The sequence below is a fragment of the Salvelinus sp. IW2-2015 genome, linkage group LG27 (genome assembly GCF_002910315.2).
Source record: "Salvelinus sp. IW2-2015 linkage group LG27, ASM291031v2, whole genome shotgun sequence".
Classification (NCBI taxonomy): Eukaryota; Metazoa; Chordata; class Actinopteri; order Salmoniformes; family Salmonidae; genus Salvelinus; species Salvelinus sp. IW2-2015.
This window is the reverse complement of record NC_036867.1, coordinates 1579865-1598328: the sequence shown is the minus strand read 5'-3', so window position 1 is coordinate 1598328 and position 18464 is coordinate 1579865. Positions and strand designations below refer to the sequence as shown.

The 18464-nt window shown below is 44.1% G+C and overlaps 1 pseudogene; it reads left to right on the top strand.

Moving 5' to 3' along the window:
* The window catches only part of LOC139023175 (cyclin-dependent kinase 8-like), a 13407-nt pseudogene extending 5176 nt beyond the window's left edge, over positions 1–8231 (top strand).
* The last annotated feature ends 10233 nt before the right edge of the window (positions 8232–18464 follow it).

Genomic DNA, 18464 nt, shown 5'->3' with positions numbered 1-18464 from the left:
AGAGAACGACAGTCCATCATACTTTAAGACATGAAGGTCAGTCAATCTGGAAAATGTCAAGAACTTTGAATGTTTCTTCAAGTGCAGTCGCAAAAACAATCAAGCTTCTTGATGAAACTGGCTCTCATGAGGACATCACAGGAAAGGAAATACCCAGAGTTACCTCTGCTGCAGAGGATAAGTTCATTAGAGTTACCAGCCTCAGAAAGTGAAGTCCAATAAAGGCTCACAGAGTTCAAGTAACAGACACATCTCAACATCAACTGTTCAGAGGAGACTGAGTGAATCTGGCCTTCATGGTCGAGTTGCTGCAAAGAAACCACTACTAAAGGACACCAATAAGAAGAAATATCTTGCTTGGCCAAGAAACATGAGCAATGGACATTAGACGGGTGGAATCTGTCCTTTGGTCTAATGAGTCCAATTTTTAGATTTTTGGTTTCAACCACCATGTCCTTGTGAGATGCAGAGTAGGTGAATAGATGATCTCTGTATGTGTGGTCCACCGTGAAGCATGGAGGAGGAGGTGTGATGGTGCTTTGCTGGTGACCCCGTCAGTGATTTATTTAGAGGCACACTTAACCAGCATGGCTACCACAGCATTCTGCAGCGCTACGCCATCCTATCTGGTTTGGGCTTAGTGGGACTATCATTTGTTTTTCAACAGGACAATGGCCCAAAACACACCTCCAGGCTGTGTAAGACAGACTACAGTGTCAAATCTGCTGAATTGGAGAATCGCTTATTGAATCGGGGCTACAGCATTCAGGTCCTGAAAGATGCAGGTATAAGGGCTGGATTACTTGACAAGAGAAACTTGTTGCGAAGGGGAGTGCCTCGTGATACATCAGAGAGAGTGTATTTTGTTACGAAATACAGCACTGAAGCAGAGAACATAAAATAATCATTAAAATTAATTGGGGAATCATCCAAAGTGATACGCTACTACGCAAGTCTTTCCTGAGCCACAGTCATAAGCTTTAAGAGATGTCCTACCCTAAATGACAAATTATTCCACAGTTATCTTCCAGGTGACTCTCAAAAACTTGGCTTGACCACAAACCCAAGGGCTCTTTTAAATGTAACCATTGCATAAATATTGCACAGAATAAGTATTTTGTTGACACAGCTTCCAAAATGGAGTATTACGTCAAGCATTTCATTAACTGCAAAACCACTCATGTCATCTATAGATTGGAATGTCCACAGTGCAAGGTGTTCAATATTGGACGGACAGAGACGCCTTCAAGACCGCTTAGCGGAACACAAGTACGCCATACCATGGCAAGGCACTACAAGTCCTTACACCATGGCAACCCTGTCTCCCTACAAGCTATGGGTATTGATCATATTCCAGCCTCTATTAGAAAAGGGGACCGTCTAAAACAATTAAACCAAAGGGAAAGTTTTTGGGATTTACAAACTACAGGCCACTAAGTACCCTGGTTTAAATGAAGTATGGATTTCTCACCCTTCTGTAGGGTCGTGATAGGTCCATTTGCTGTCATCTAGTGGACATTTTGCTCAATTGCCCTAAGCTATGTTTAGACTGTTGTTGTTCATGTTTGTTCTGTGTTCTAGTGTACTATGGAAATATTTGCTTTCTTATTCTAGACACTTGTCCCAGTCATATTTAAGGTTAGAACTACCTTTCTAAGTGTTTGATACTTCTAGCTTGGAGTTGTATTTTTATGATAACATAGCTTCAGTATTTCACTTTTTAATGTGTATAGTATTGCTTACTAGGTGTGTCCAATCAATTTTGTAACCACTCCCTCTTCTAATTAGGGCTAATTGGAAAAACTGTTCAAAAGAGGGACATTGTATTCTTTTTTTGTACTCCCTGACGGAATCATAAAACACGGGACGAAGATGTTAAAACTGTCCATTGTGCCAATAGATGGTATGCACTCACATGAGATTTTGCCGTGATGTTGACAGAGTGGCATGGGAGTTGATTTCTTAGACTGGGTTAAGATGTCAATTTTGGGACACATCCTCAGTAGTGTGCCTTCGAATCAGTGGGTGTTTCGACCTTTAATCACTAAACACCCTCATCAAAGGTGGCCAGCTAAGGGTGATCAAAGCTTAGCTTGTGTCCCATGCCCAATTAAGATTCCCACGGGACTATGCAAGGCAGGGCGTCCTCTTCCCTGAGCCAGCCCTACAGCTGACTGCATACCTCATATGCCCTCCTCAAGTTGGAGGGATCTGAATTGGGTTCTCAGGTGGGGGGTCATGAAGTTATAGGCCCAGCAAGGGTCCTTCCGTTTGATCCAGACCACTGGCTGCCTCTTTCAGCTGCTTGAGAAAAACTGCTCTGACGGTCTGCCGCAGAGCCTGGTCCATGGATTCCAAGTTCTTTCAGCAACCTGATGGTGGAAGAAGCCACGAATCCCTCTGCATCCCACTTCAACTGGCCAGACTTTTGCATTCCAGCCACGCTGAGTTGCGTCTGCTGCCAACTCTGTGTAACGCAGTTTCTTACGCTCGTAGGCCTCTTCAACAGAGTTTTCCCACGGGACTGTGAGCTCTATGATGTACACAGCCTTTCGTGAAGGGGACCAGAGTACCATGTCTGGCCTAAGGTTGGTAGAAGCAATCTCAGGTGGAAAAATTAGTTGCTGGCCAATATCGACAAGCATCTTCCAGTCCCGGGCCATGCCTAGGTGTCCAGTTTCTGGCTTTGTAGGAGGATGCTTGGGGCCTTTTCTGTCCCTCCCGGATGAATGTTGTGTTTTGACGGGATTGCTTGTTTTTGGAGGTAATGAATTGGTTGCACTCCTCTTGGTCTCAAGTGCTGCAGCCAGGCTCTTGAGGACCTGATTGTGCCTCCAGGTGCTAGCGGCCTTGTGAGAGGCTGGTCTTGCAACCTGTCATTATATGCCTGAGAGTCACTGGAGCTGGGCAGAGGGGCAGGTCGCGGTCCTCGCCATACCATTGATGTAGGTTTTTTTGGTGATGGAAGCACATCATAAACAGCTCTTATGATGAAGCTGATGTTGCTTGCCTCCATTTGCCAAAGCTCACTCCAGTTGATCTTTCTCCTCTCCAGGCCTTCCCACCGCGTCCATTGCCTTGTATAGCAGAGAGACAGCCTTTGCACTTCTTGCAGTCTCCTCCTGTCTGCGCACCTCCTCGACCACCAGCTTCCTGCGTTCAGATGTTGTTGCCTTATGGAATGTTGGTTTGCTTGCTGCCAGGCCAAAGCCTCCTCTTCCGTGCTGGATATTCCCCACAATGTCTTGGTGTCTCAGGGCTGATGTTGCTTGCTGCACAGCCTTGGATGATGTCCAGTTTGTAGGGGAGGTGCAGCCTTGCTAATGGTCTGGTCTTTGGAGTCCTTCAATGTCATCTGAAGTCTTACTTTAGAGCACTTGTACTCCTCCGTTAGACTTGTAAGAGGTAGTTCAAGGACCCCTTTGCCATAGAGGCCGATGTTACTCAGGCATCGTGGGACACCCCAGCCATTTCTTCACGTATGAGGTAATGGTTCGCTCCATCTTCTCCACTGTTGTTATTGGGACCTCATAGACGGTGAGTGGCCAAATTATCCGGGGGAGAAGTCCAAACTGTAGGCACCAAAGCTTGAGCTTCCCAGGCAGTAGGGTCTTGTTGATGTTCTCAAGTCCCGTCGCGATGTCCTGTCTTACTTGCTGCACTTGATCTTTATCTCGGAGGCTTTCGTTGTACCATCTACCCAGGCTCTTGACGGGTTGCTCAGACACCGTTGGTATCGGGTCATCTCCAATGCAGAACCTCACATCTTTAAGCTGTCCCTTGACTATGGAGATGCTTTGAGATTTGCTTGGCTTGATTTTCATCCGGGCCCACTTGATGTTATCCTGCAGTTTTGCAAGTAGCCGCCTGGTGCATGCTGCAGTGGTGGTCCAGTGTAGTCATGTCATCCATGTATGCTCGGATAGGTGGGAGACGGAGCCCTTCCTTAGTTCTCTCACCGCCACCACCCATCTCGATGCCCTGATGATGACTTCATGGCCATAGTGAAGGCCAGAGGTGAATTGTACAGCCTGCCATTATGCCCACTTCCAAGCGCTGCCAGTTGTTGTGAATCAGGTGTTGTGAAACACAATTGCAGGTCTTGGAAATAGGCCTTTACCAGTGTAGTGATGGGTTCTGGTACGTGGAAAAAGTTGAAGGATTCCCAGAGGAGTTCAGTGGGAACTGACCAAAGGCATTGGCCAGGTCGAGGAAGATGACATAGAGACTCTCTTGTCTTTCTTAGCTGTTTGGATCTGGTCCAAATCATACTAGTATGTTCCAGGCAACCAGAGAAACCAGGAATGCCTGTTTTCTGTACAGATGTATCAATGTACTTGTTCCTTTCCAGGTAAGTGGACAGCCTCTGTGCTATTATACTGAAAAAGATCTTCCCTTCGACGTTGAGAAGGGAGATTGGTCGAATTGACTGAGTCTGTCGCATCCTTCTCTTTCGGGATTAGCACACCACCAGCCCTTCGCCATGCCTTTGGTATTATTTCCTTCTGCCACACTATCCTCATGAGCCTCCAAAGAAAGCGTAGAACATTCGGGGCGTTCTTGTAGAGCTTATATGGTACTCCATTAGGCCCAGGAGCCGAGGCCGCTCTTGCTCGTCGGACAACGTTCTCTACTTCCTTCCATTTTGGAGGGTCAGTGTCCAGATTTGAATTCTGGTGGTTGAATAGGTGGGATGTCATGTGATGATTATCTGCTCATGCCTTTTCTGTCCTGGTGGACCTTTTCCAGATGTTCTTCCAGTTCTGGCTTTGGAGTTTTTTAGGATTCCGCACTTTTCCTTTGCGAAGAGGTCTTTGACAAACTTAAAGGTTTTTTTATAGAACCGTGTTCTTGAGTGTTCCTTCTTCCTACGAATTTCCTTAAGTTTTCCGCTCTTCGCAAGGTTGCCAGCCGACATTTGATGTCTGCTTGGAGTGCATGAGACCTTCTCTCTCTGCATCAGAGGCCTTCTTCCACTGCTTTCTCAGCTGCCTTCTCTCTCTGACAAGTATCTCGATCTCTTGCTGCCTCCTAGATTTGGCTGGCGCGGGTGGTGTCTTGCCACTTCTCCTTTCGTTTACTCCAAAGCGCTCTTCTCCGTAGTGGTAGATAATGTCTCCCATCCTTTCAAGCTTTTTCTCTGCTGTTCCTACCTGTTGTTCCAAGATTTTTGTCAGGTCGTTGTTGATTGTTTCCCACTCTCTCTTTTCAACAGCTTTGGGCCACTTCACACTCGGTCTGTGCCCTTTGACCTTTTCCTCTTTTAGAGGTCTCTGTGGTTGGGTGAGTTCATCCACCGGCATTTCTGTGCTTGTGTTATCCTCCTCCGTTACAGGGGTGCTGATGCTCTGCGAACTTTGGTTTGCGTACCGTCGCTGTGCTTCATTCGACTGATTTGACTGGCTGCTTCGTAAGAAGTACTGGTCAATGCGAGGTCCCTGTCTCTGCTCTACCAAGCACATTTCCCTCCCTTGATGGATCCTTAACCCCCTTGCCGATGTTACTCTCTCCCAACCACAGCTGCACACCTGAAGTGTGTGTCCTGCTGCTGTTATGGTTGTCTCATGTGCTGTGTTCCTACTCGTAGTCGTTTCCATTCCTGGGTCCGTAGCCGTGTGATCAGTCGTTGAGCCATCTTGCGCCCCAGCTCTCGCAGGCTCTAGGGGTGTGTTCCTTTGTTGACTTTCAGTAGCACTTAGCGGGTGTCTCCAACATACTGAAGCAGCGTCGGAGACTGCCAACATGGGTAGCTAGCCCATGACAGCCCCAGTGGGGTCTATTCCCTCCGGTCAGCTGTCTCTCCAAGCTGTCACACAGACTTTCCTATGTTGTCAGCTGTCCTTTCACAGCAGTCACTGGACAAGTCCAGATAATCAGAATCATAAAACACGGGACGAGATGTTAAAACTGTCCATTGTGCCAATAGATGGTATGCACTCACATGAGATTTGCCGTGATGTTGACAGAGTGGCATGGGAGGTTTATTTCTTAGACTGGGTTAAGATGTCAATGCAGCCGAAATGCGTCGGATTTTTAAAAACGTTGTTTCTATTGAACATGCCATACTAATAAAGGCATTTGAATTAATTATATGAAGAGTACCTTGGGCCTCCTTTCTTTTTGATGACCAATGCTCCCCTTTTACCAAAGAGCACCTTCTGTCTACCAAATTTACTATTTTGTACCTTAGTAGCGCTTCCCTTCCTCCTCTTTCTACCTGTGTAAGGGCTATTTGACCAAGAAGGAGAGTGATGGAGTGCTGCATCAAATGACCTGGCCTCCACAATCACCTGACCTCAACCCAATTGAGATGGTTTGGGATGAGTTGAACCGCAGAGTGAAGGAAAAGCAGCCAACAAGTGCTCAGCATATGTGGGAACTCCTTCAAGACTGTTGGAAAAGCATTKCAGGTGAAGCTGGTTGAGAGAATGCCAAGAGTGTGCAAAGCTGTCATTAAGGCAAAGGGTGGCTACTTTGAAGAATATAAAATATACTTTTTTGGTTACTACATGATTCCATATGTAATATTTCATAGTTTTGATGTCTTCACTATTAATCTACAATGTAGAAAATAGTACAAATAAAGAAAAACCCTTGAATGAGTAGGTTTATCCAAACTTTTGACTTGTGTGTGTTTAGTCAAATGTAGATGAAAAGTTTTTAAAGGCCCAGTGTGTTTTTTTCTCTCCCGTGTTTTGTATTATTTCTACACAAACTTGTAATCAGCAGGTTTGGAATGGAATTGAGTTTCAGCTTTCCATGGTGACGTCACTGTGGTAAATTGGTTAATAGACCAATAACAGAGGGTTCCAAACCTCTCTGCCAATAACAGCTTGTTTTCCAGTTGTCCCCTCCCCACTCAGACCACTCCCAGACAGTCCTAGCAACATTCTTGGAAATCTAGGAAATCTATTACAGTTAGTTACTTAATTGTTACCCAGAAATGATTTGATATTGATATAATATATTGATATAAAAGCGGCTGCATTGGGTCTTTTAAGCAAAACATTTGCGTGTATTTCCAGTGTGTGTTAGTGTACGGTTATCCGTTGATGGATGCTTGGGTGGGTGTTTAATTATCCAGAAGAACCAGCAGCAGCAGGGGAACAACCACACCAATGGGGCGGGGCACACTGGTAACCCTGACAATAGCCATGCCCAGGGCCCGCCCCTAAAGAAGGTGCGAGTGATCCCGCCCGTCACTACCTCAAGTGGCCTCATGACTACAGACTACCAGGTATGGTACACACACGCAATACCATATACAGCATGATTTAGCTCATTTCTGGGTTATCCCACCAAATTGTAAAAACCTAAATTGGAAATTAAGAGTCTGATAAGTTACCTTTATTTATCTGTCAGCGCTCCAATCCACATGCTGCCTACCAGAACCCCGGACCAAGCACATCACTGCCCCAAAGCAGCATTGGATACTCCTCTACCTCCCAGCAGCCCCCGCAGTACTCACACCAGACCCACCGCTACTGACCCCTGACCTCTACCCACCCCTCTCCATGCTCGCTAGGGAGAATGTACTAAGGGAAGTGGGTGTGTCCATGGCAACAGCCCACCGGTCCACCCTCACTGCAGCAGTCCATTAGCCCAGTATGTTAATACAATATACTCATTTTAAAAGAACATGACATGATGCAACAACATCAGCTATTACAGAAAATGACAACATCAGCCATGACAGAAAATGACTTCAACACATGGAGACTAAACCAAGAGGAAGATGGAGAAGGAAGAACAGATGCTGTCAGTTTGTTGTTTCCCTCGTTCCTTCCTCTGTGGTTCAAGTTATCGTCGCTGCAGGTTTGTGACCATTACAAAGTTAACCTTCAGAACTGGTACTTAACTACAGCCACAAGACCAACAAACAGAAGGTGGACCCGGGGATCCCCTCTTCCCTTACCCTCATTTCCTTCTCTCCTTACCCCTCCACCAAAGCTCTCCCCCTTTCCAGCCGGATTCCCCTCTTCCTGTTGAAGCTTCGATGAGATTAAAGCTGCTATGTGACTGCCAGCATTGACAGAATATATGTCTTTCCTGTCTCTGTCCCTCTGTCTGTTTGTCTTCCCGTCTTTGTGTCTGTCCGCCCTTCCATGGGCATCTTCGTTGGGGACCGAATTGAGCTGCTGACAGGAGCATTCTGGGAGTTTGTGGGGCCCCGCCCACAGCTCTGGTTGAGGGCTTTATTGAGAAACAACAAAAGGAATAAAAAAATAAGATTTTAGTAGTTTATAATTTAATCCGTTTTGTGTTCACACAAAAAAAAAAGTGGTGAAGCAGCTTCTGTTGTGCTGAGAGAGAGCTGCCGTTTTTATCGCTGTGGGCAAAGCCTTATCTTCTTGATGACAAACCAACACATTGTGTGGAGGATGGCATATGGAACATGCATTTTTACTGTATTGAATTGAAATATGTATTGAATTGTATTGTATTGTATTGAAATATTTTACATGACGCAAGTATCCTGACAATAAAAGTGGTAATGTTGACATTGGGGGGTCTCTGTCTGTCTCTTTGTGTGTCTGTCTGTCTCTCTGTGTTATGTGAGTGCTTTTTTCCAGGTTATGTTCTCTTCCAGGAATAGAAGAGTGTCTTCAATAATGGAACAATCCCAGTTCGTCCTTTTTTTATCTCTAAGATCTGTCATTACTTGTTCTCTGCCCTCTGTCTCTCCCTCTCTATATCTCTTCTGGTATTTTTCTCTCTCACACACTTACACAGAAGATGAGTTTGCCCTCTCCCAAAATATAGTCTGCCCCCATTGCCCAGTTCAAAGCTTGTGCATCCCTAAAGCAAGCAGTCATCCCAGTCAGTTACTAAAGCTGCTAGAATGGAATCAGTCCAGCTCTATCATTAAACCCACCACTGCCACGTGTCAATTGCTCCCAAAAAACATTCTCAAAAGATGCCCCAGTTATAAGACCCTTTTAAACTGTAGGCCAAATCCTCCATCCCCCAAAATGTGTTTCTTTTAAGCCTTTAACGTTAACACGGCATGGGGACTGGATTGCATAAAATGTTAAACCCGCTGTAGCCTCCCCTACACACCCTGAGACCCCGCCCTATCCATGCCCGACAGGGAACCTCGATGTCACTCATGCCTTTCAAGGGCTGCGATTTGACAATGGGAACACTCACTACTTATTAAATCCTTGTTGCTGAATGCTGATTGGCGGAGGCGAACGGTGTATCCCGCCCCCCGCAGTGGATTGTTTAGAGTGGCCAGACGGCCAGGGACACAGATGGCAGCGCGAACAAGAGGAGTATCTAACGGGACATGCTGCCAGATTAATCTATTACATTTCTGACTGCTGGTGAGGGTATTTACTATGCTTTTATAACTCATAAGAGTCGGAATATTTCTTGCCACTGTTTATATTTGCCCCTAATTGAATGTTTGTTTTTTATATATATATATGTGTGGAATTGCGTTAATCCAAATGGTCGAACCACTGACTGGACATAGCGGCCGGCCACCACTAGTGGACACTCAATAGATTATAATGATGAAACACAAGGGCTTTACGAGTTCTGTGTCCAAGGCCCGATTCTTTAAATAAAATTATAGCCTATTTTTGCWCACTCCATTTGGCCACTGCCTTGCTTGGAAACGGTTGATTATTGTTTACTGGAACGAACAAAAATGCATTTGATGTAGAAAGTGTTAGAACTAAGTTGGGTTATAATATTGTTGCTATCGATGCAGGCTGGGAAATAGAATCGTTAAACAGATGTAGGTCAACCAACCCATCAGTAACGGGAAGAGACACTGAGGAACTTTGATTGATCGCGCTTGCCATCAGTGTTGTGTCTGCGTGTGTAGAATAGGCTGTGTTGTGTTTGTGCACTGCCTGCAGCACGCGCACAGGCGGCTGGTTTTGTTGCTCACCCACTCTACTCAAAGCAAGATGGATTAGCTACAATTGTTCTATRAATATGTGCAATGGGCTACATTATTCTGTGAATGTAGGGCAGTGACATGTCAATTATTATAAGGGTCACAGGCTATAATTAATATAGCCTGTATATTTATTAATATAACTGTCTATCAGGGCGAATATGCATGTTGTAGAGATCATGCATGATCTAGCAATGTCAGAGTTGGAGTTTTAGTGTAATTTGTAGGGCAATGTGTAACCTGGCGTAATTGATCTTGCAATATTGATGACCCCACCACGAGCTCTTGCGCCAAAAGGCTGTACTTGACTCATAAATTGATAATGTTGCCCTGCTCAGGAATTTCGGCATCCATAGTAATAGCTGTGTGTGGGCGTAGAGGGTCTTTAGGGAGACACATGAACTACGTCCTGGTGGCAGCAGTCAGGATGCCTCTAGTGAAGTACAAAGGCCCTCTGCTCTCTGAGCTCTCGAGATGGAGAATGTGCTGCTAATCGTCTGAGAGGCTATAGTGGTTTTGTGTGCATGACAGAGAAAAGGACTTTAACTCTGTCATTAAAGTTATCAGTTTGTCAGTGTAGCCTTTATGCCTGGCGGAGCAATTCCTGTGTGTTTGTGTTAGGGCATTACTCTTTCTTTGACTATGTGCAGTTTCTCTCCCCATCTCTCTCTCTCTCTCCCCATCTCTCTCTCCTCTCTCCCCATTCCTTCTCTCTCCTCTCCCCATCTCTTCTCTCTCCCCATTTCTCTCTCTCTCTCTCCCATCTCTCTCTCTCTCCCCACTCTCTCTCTCTCTCCCCATCTCTTCTCTCTCTCCCATCTCTCTCTCTCTCTCCCCATCTCTCTCTCTCTCCCCATCTCTCTCCTCCTCCCCCATCTCTCTCTCTCTCCTCTCTCCATCTCTCTTCTCTCTTCCCCATCTCTCTCTCTCTCTCCCCATCCTCTCTCTCCCTCTCCCCATCTCTCTCTCCTCCCCATCTCTCTCTCCTTCCCTCTCCTCCCTCTCCCCATCTCTCTCCCTCTCCCATCTCTCCCTCTCCCCATCTCTCCCTCCCCATCTCTCTCTCTCCCCATCTCTCTCTCTCCCTCTCCCATCTCTCTCTCTCCCCATTCTCTCTCTCTCCCCATCTCTCTCTCCCCATCTCCTCTCTCTCTCCCATCTCTCTCTCTCCCCATCTCTCTCTCTCTCCTCTCCCTCTCCCCATCTTCTCCCTCTCCCCATCCTCTCTCTCTCCATCTCTCTCTCCATCTCTCTCTCTCCCCAATCTCTCTCTCTCCCCATCTCTCTCTCTCTCTCCCCATTCTCTTCTCTCTCTGCCCCAATCTCTCTCTCCCCATCTCTCTCTCTCTCTCCCCAACTCGCTAGTGTTTTACATCTTTTGCTCTCTCTCCCCACCTCTCTCAAATGTTCTTACTCATATATATCAGTGGAGGCTCCTCAGAGGAGGAAGGGGAGGACCATCCTCAGTGAATTTCATGAAAATAGTGTAACATTAAAAAAGCTATTTTTAGATAAAACTATACTAAATATATTCACATGTCACCAAATAATTMATTAAAACACACTATTTTGCAAAGAAGGTCTACAGTAGCCTCAACRGCGCCACGGTGTAGCCGGAGGATAGCTAGCTTCCATCTTCCTCTGGGTATATTGACTAAAATACAAAACCTAGGAGGCTCATAGTTCTCACCCCCTTACATAGACTTACACAGTAATTATGACAATGTCTGGAGGACGTCCGGTTATCGAGATTTACCGCCCAAAACCACTCACTTTTCCCGGGATATAAAACTGTGTGGAAACAGTCAATTATAATAAATGATTCATGTAAATAGTGACGTGACATGGAACTGTTAAATTATATGCAAGTCCAAATATGTATTCTCTGCGGCCTTCACTCTGTTCTCTGCATGATCAGTCATCAACGCTCATGGTTGGGACAGACAGACCATCTCAGTATGGAGTGCAGTTCACAATGCATGTAGACCTATCATCTCATCATGGTAACTTTTTTCCTTGTGACAGATAGGCCTACATTTGTTGCAGTATAGTCTATGCTACAGTAATATAAGGACTGAATGGGCGTCTAATTAACCCATCTCCATCTGGCTTTCGGGGGCCACCTTGTTTTTTAAATTATTGCAGAGTTTTGAAAACAGCCTATCGTTGCTTTAAATCAGAGCATTCACAAGCAGTCTTCCTCTCTCTCTCATCAATTCCATTCAAATTGCATCCAAAAAGATAATCCTGTTCAAGATTGATATACAGACGTGCTCATATTTGTTGGTACCCTTACAGCTCATTAAAATAGTGCTTCATTCCTCCTGAAAAGGGAWGCAATTAAAAGCTCTTTTATCATGTATACTTGCATGCCTTTGGTATGTCATAGAAAGAAGCTCTGAAAAGAGATCAATAATTGCTTATTCTACAAAGATATTCTAAAATGGCCTGGACACATTTGTTGGTACCCCTTAGAAAAGATAATAAATAATTGGATTATAGTGATATTTCAAACTAATTAGTATCACACACGTCTCCAATCTTGTAATCAGTCATTCAGCCTATTTAAATGGAGAAAAGTAGTCACTGTGCTGTTTGGTATCATTGTGTGCACCACACTGAACATGGACCAGAGAAAGCAAAGCAGAGATTTGTCTGAGGAGATCAGAAAGAAAATAATAGACAAGCAWGGTAAAGGTAAAGGCTACAAGACCATCTCCAAGCAGATTGATGTTCCTGTGACAACAGTTGCAAATATTATTAGGAAGTTTAAGGTCCATGGAACTGTAGCCAACCTCCCTGGTTGGCTGCAAGAGGAAAATCGACCCCAGATTGAACAGAAGGATAGTGTGAATGGCAGAAAAAGAACCAAGGATAACTGCCAAAGAGATACAAGCTGAACTCCAAGCTGAAGGTACGTCAGTTTCTAATCGCACCATCCGTCACTTTTTGAGCGACAGTGGGCTCCATGGAAGAAGACTCCACTTTTGAAAGAAAAACAAAGACAGACTGGAATTAGCTAAAATGCATATTGACAAGCCACAATCCTTCTGGGAGAATGTCCTTTGGACAGGTGAGTCAAAACGAGCTTTTTGGCAAGTCACATCAGCTCTATGTTCACAGATGAAAAAATGAAGCTTTCAAAGAGAAGAACACCATACCTACAGTGAAACATGGAGGTTCGGTTCTGTTRTGGGGCTGCTTTGCTGCGCCTGGCACAGGGTGCCTTGAATCTGTGCAGGGCACAATGAAATCTCAAGACTATCAAGGCATTCTGGAACAAACGTACTGCCCAGTGTCAGAAAGCTCTGTCTCAGTCGCAGGTCATGGGTCCTCCAACAGGATAATGACCCCAAACACACAGCTCAAAGCACCCAAGAATGGATAAGAACAAAACATAGGACTATTCTGAAGTGTCTTCTATGAGGCCTGATCTGAATCCTATCTAACATTTATGGAAAGAGCTGAATCTTGCAGTCTGGAGAAGGCACCCATCAAACCTGAAACAGTTGAAGCAGTTTGCTTAGGAAGACTGGGCCAAACTACCTGTTAACAGGTGCAGAAGTTTTCTGTAGCTCTCTCATTGAGAGCTACAGAAAACGTTTGTTTGCAGTGATTGCCTCTAAAGGTTGTGCAACAAAATATTAGGTTAAGGGTCCCATCATTTTTGTCCATGCCAGTTTCATTTGTTTTATTATTTACAATATTATGTTGAATAAAAAAATCTAAAGCAAAGTCTGATTTCTATTAAATATGGAATAAACTATTGTGGATGCCAATTGCTTTAGAATAAGGCTATTACATAACAAAATGTGGAAAAAGTCAAGGGGTCTGAATACTTTTCGAATGCACTGTATAGATGTCCTAGCCTACCTCATTCAGGTGATGAATTCAATGCAGAATTAGCCTTATATGTAACTAATACATTATGGGTTATGCATAGTAAGCTTCTAACTAGTTTCTTGCGCAATATGCATGCACCTGTGGTCCGCTGGCCCCTCTCCTTCAAAAAAATGCCCCTTAGCTCTTGGAGTCCTATGCTGGAAAAGCTAGCCTAGAATAGCTTGCTGGACATAAAAATAAAAAAAATTGTGAATTTTTTATACCAATAGACGATTCGAAGAGGGACGCAAGCTCTTGTTTTCTGAACGTTAAATACAGCAGCCAATAGAACTCAGGGGTAGTTTGAAAGAAGAGCGAACCTGGGAGGTTAGCAGTTATTTTTTCAGTCCCATAACCATTCAATCTTCCTAAAGAGAAGTGAAAGCCATCTGCATGTAATTCTAGTCCTATATTATTCAGCATGTCATTAGAATGATGGAGATGAGGACAACGGAACTCATTTAATTACCTGTTGAAAGTGAGGAAGGAATGAAGCTACAATGGAGAGAGAAAGAGGAGGTAGGCTAATAACATTAAGGGAAATGCGTCAGCCTACTAATTATACAAATAGGCCCTATTATATTTCAAAATTAAAATTAAATTCTCTAGCCTATGCTTGTAACTTTGTAGGCTGCATGTGCTGCACCAGAATCACATGTTCTTTTCTGCTTTATCATGGTTTGAATGATGTGCGTAATTTAATACACTTTAATACAATACAGTAAAGAAATACAGTTCACACTCAAAAAGATTAGCCTACTAGAGCTAGTTTAAATTATTTACCCAAGAGAGCATATAGCTAGTTACATCTATGGGCTTTTATGTTTTTCTGTCCTGCGTAATGTGCAGTAGCCTATATATTGGATAACGGCACAATCATTTGAGCTTTTTTGGGCTTGTGCTCATAAAATGTCTTTAATGTTGGGCTCATAAAATGTATTTAATGTATGGCTCAGGAAGCATGTGGCTTGAATTTTCGATCAAAGCTCTAATCAAATCCAGACACGCTATTTATATGCTTTATCAGAGTTGTGTACAAATTTGATTTGAGACTCAACTTGATAGAAAATAAAATAACTTGAGACTTGACTTGGTGCCTCAAGACTCGGGACTCAACTTTGTCTTGAGACTGATGACTTCAAATGATCTAACATGTTTTGTCACTCATTTTGTGGCACAAGTTCTAGTGGATTAGGCCTACTCTACACGTAGCCAGAGGCAGCAGCATCACCCTTGCAAAAGTAAAAACCTGCAACAGATTGGCTAGGGAAACGCACACTTTTTAACTCTGATTGGACAAGCAAACTGTCAATGAACGCAGGTCGGGTGAGCTAGCCAACAGATTGCTGATTTGCTGTACAGTTATAGGATCGGGTGCAGCGAAAACTCAAATTGTAGGGAGAGAGGATTGCCATAATAAATAAATATTTTGGGGGGTGATCAATAATATTAACTATTTACTTAGCAAGCTCACCAGCAATTGGGCAACAATTACTAGCATAGGCATACTGGTATTTGGATATGTAACCATTCATTTAAATGAATAATTTACTCATGAAGCTTATATTTAGAATTTGTACTTACAATTAATTATTACTGTGTTCGAAGACCAAACTCCCGCCAGTGGAGAACTTTTTTTCTCTTGTTGAAATGTTTTCCGTTGCTTTCACACGTTTAAATGCATAGGCCCTATGTGGTAAATCTAGATTCCATCTAATACTACAATAATTGCTAGCGTTTCATCATTCCATCCCCTTAAGGTTTATTGCAACACGTAGACATTTCTGTTTCACGTTTGATAGTACAACGATACATTTTCATTTAGCCAACCATTTGTTACCCTGCTCTGAGTGGGCGCGATGTTTATAGTGCACATGAATGTTCTCAAGACTCATGAAGGGTAAGTTCTGTTTATTTAACTGTTTATTTAATTCAATTTATGGTTTCCTTTGTTCATATTTTCCGGGTTATGTCGGAGTTTCGTGTGTCTGTGTCCTATGTCTCTGTCCTATGTGTGTAATAGGAGCGAGCGCATGCCTCAGTGCGCATAGGAATAGGCTACATGGCCTGCGCTCAACGCTTTGGAGTCAGAACGTTGAATAAGACAAAATCGTTGTTCCATGTATGCATGGTGTTGAAATATCATTTATAATTATTAAGTCTGATTAAGAGTTATGTACTAATGTAACAATTACCGATTGCTAATGCGTTAGTTCTATTAACTATGTTGATTTAAACATTAGATAATATGGTAACAATGGTGTAGTCTGTCTGTAACGGTTAGCGGTTATGATCTGAAGGTTTGGCTTACACACAGACAGCTGATGTGTTATGCACTGGATTCCACAAGCAAAGGGAAAAGGTGAGCGAGGAGGAGAGCGCATAGATGCGAGAAGGAATTACGAGCAAAGTGATCATGCTGTTTGAATGTGGCAGCTATGAAAGTGTTTTGCGTGTGATCAGGGGGTGTATTCATTCTGCCGATTCTGTTGAAAAACGTTTCTTAAACGGAAGCAAACGGAACGAAATAGGGATAAACATACCTGAATTTGTCCAATAGAAACTGTTGTTTGCAGCCGTTGGACTAATGACTACACCCTAGATCAGCTAGATGCAGGCAAGAGTGTATAAGGCGGTATTGAATGTAATCACCTTGATTACAAAAAATTTACTTGACCTGTCCACCTACGTTGTAAACTTTCATTAATAGGCTAGGTTGTAGCAAACTCAGGATGGGTATAGGGAAATTAGAGTATCATGTAGTAGCCTAAACCGATCAATGTTACATTGAACTGGGTGAATGAAAGTCATCCAATATGCTGTAATAGAAATAAGGCCATGTTCATGAAGAAATGTATCGTCCTCCCTCATCTTAAACGGCACRGGCCATCACTGGTGTATATAATACTAATTGTATTATTGTTTCATTCACACCTGCACTGTTGGAGCTCGGAGCTTAAGATTTCACTGTACACTGCAACTACATTTGCAAACCTGAATGTGACTAACTATAAGAAATCGTAATCTAAACTCTCTCTCTCTCTATTTTTCCATGTGTCTCTCTCTTTCTACCCTCTCTTCCTTTCTGAGTGGAGTGCCTTCTTTTCAGGGTGTGTTAAAGGAGGTCTGGGGAGGAGGAGGGGAGGGGAGCGGAGGGGGAGGCATGCATGGGAGCACTCTGCTGTTGCCGTGTGAACGGAGCTCTATTGTCCTAGGAACCTTTCAGAGTGGCTTCCCTGAGGCCCCTGCACACCCCCTCCCTCACTAACTCACTCTCCACACACACACACATACACACACACACACACACTACTCTTCCTCACACACACACCATATACACACATGATTTACACACACATACCATATACACACATTATTTACCTCCTCACACACATAACATATACACACATTATTTACCTCCTCACACACATAACATATACACACATGATTTACCCCCTCACACACACACACACACACACACATATGTTCCCTTCCTTTCATTTGCCTCCCCACCCCAACCTCTTAATTATCTCCCCATTGTCACACCAGACAAGAACCAATCAAACTCATGGCATATGTTAACTATACTCAGAACTTCCAAGCAGAGCAGACCAACACATTTCACAGACTAGCGTTTTTCTATAATAATGTAGGCCTGGTTCCATACGCAAACCATGGCGCTATCTCTTTAACAGCAGGCCTAATTAGCTGTTTTCAGTGAGTTTTGTGTCAGCAGACGAGGATGGAGTAATTTCTCCTTTGTTGTCCCTTATTGGTTTATGGCTGTAAGCAGGGCTTGGCAGGGGGTATTGGACCGAGGCCAGCTGAGGACTCTGCCGTAGCCTTGTGGGGAGGTTGCTACTTGGTGGTCAGAAATGACTAGTTTCTCTGTCAACACCATCAAAGGGGCTAGCCTCGCAGTTAAGATTGTTGGGCCAGTAACCGAAAGGTCGCTGGTTCAAATCCCTGAGCCAGCAAGTTGGAAAAATATGCCGTTCTGCACTTGAGCAAGGCAGTTAACCCCAAACAACAATTGCTCCCAGGCACCGATGACCTGGACATGGATTAAGGCAGCCCACCGCACCTCTCTGATTCAGAGGGATTGGGTTAAATGCGCACGACACATTTCGGTGAAATGCATTCAGTTGTGCAACTGACTAGATAGATATCCCCTTTCCCTTCACAAAACCCTCTATTCATCAATGACACACATAGCCTAGCATACTAGATCTGAAATGAAGAGCATGACTAAGGGGTCAGCTTTGCTGTTGGGTGTGTGGCCCCCAGCAGTTCCTCAAGCTGTATTGTTCTTCTGCTGCTCCTCTGGGAGGACAGGGAGTAGAGATGTTACACTGTGAGGAACAGGAAGCTGATGCCGGGCGGAGGCCGCAAAAACAGGAAGCAGGAAGAGGCCCAGATAAGATGGCCGCTCCGATGCTTTCTGAGATCCCTTTTTCATCTGCTGTAGAAGCTGCCCTTAGACTCAGATCTAGGATCAGCTTAGCCTCCTCAGATCCTGATTTTAACCATTCTAGGGAAGATGTTAACCTCACCTTAGATTAGTGTCAAGGAAAGGGCAACTTAATCCTTAGTATCTAGTGAATGTGTCCAATTGCATTGGAGAGTGAGTGTGTTGGTCTGAACTATCAAGGGAATGGGTCTCAGCGTGCAC